The sequence below is a fragment of the Stegastes partitus genome, unplaced genomic scaffold (assembly GCF_000690725.1).
Source record: "Stegastes partitus isolate 25-593 unplaced genomic scaffold, Stegastes_partitus-1.0.2 Scaffold476, whole genome shotgun sequence".
In the NCBI taxonomy this organism is placed as follows: Eukaryota; Metazoa; Chordata; class Actinopteri; family Pomacentridae; genus Stegastes; species Stegastes partitus.
In genome coordinates, this window is record NW_007578207.1 from 324,424 (window position 1) to 325,399 (window position 976).

A 976-nucleotide genomic window follows, 5' to 3' on the forward strand; every position below is an offset into this window, starting at 1 on the left:
GCTCCGCCGTCGTCATCTCCCGACCAGAGTCCGGTCTCCCGGCCAGAGCCCGGCCCCCACAGAGGGGCTCCGCCGCCGCCGTCTCCCGGCCAGAGTCCGGCCCCCACAGGGGGGCTCCGCCGTCGCCGTCTCCCGGCCCGAGTCCGGCCCCCACAGAGGGGCACCGCCGTCGCCGTCTCCCGCCCAGAGCCCGGCCCCCACAGGGGGACTCCGCCGTCGCCGTCTCCCGGGCCGAGTCCGGCCCCCACAGACGGGCTCCGCCGTCGCCGTCTCCCGGCCCGAGTCCGGCCCCCACAGAGGGGCTCCGCCGTCGTCATCTCCCGGCCAGAGTCCGGCCCCCACAGACGGGCTCCGCCGTCGCCGTCTCCCGGCTGGAGTCCGGCCCCCACAGACGGGCTCCGCCGTCGCCGTCTCCCGGCCAGAGTCTGGTCCCCCGGCCCGAGTCCGGCCTTCACAAAGGGGCTCCGTCGTCGCCGTCTCCCGGCCAGAGTCTGGCCCCCACAGAGGGGCTCCGCCGTCGTCATCTCCCGGCCAGAGTCCGGCCCCCACAGAGGGGCTCCGCCATCGTCATCTCCCGGCCAGAGTCCGGCCCCCACAAAGTGGCTCCGCCGTCGCCGTCTCCCGGCCAGAGTCCGGCCCCCAGAGAGGGGCTCCGCCGTCGTCATCTCACGACCAGAGTCCGGTCCCCCGGCCCGAGTGCGGCCCCCACAGAGGGGCTCCGCCGTCGCCTCCCGGCCAGAGTCCGGCCCCCACAGAGGGGCTCCGCCGTCGCCGTCTCCCTGCCCGAGTCCGGCCCCCACAGAGGGGCTCCGCCGTCGCCGTCTCCCGGCCCGAGTCCGGCCACCACAGAGGTGCTCCACCGTCGCCGTCTCCCGGCCCGAGTCCGGCCCCCACAGAGGGGCTCCGCCATCGCCGAGTCCGGCCCCCAGAGAGGCCCCCGGCCCGAGTCCGGCCCCCACAGAGGGGCTCCGCCGTC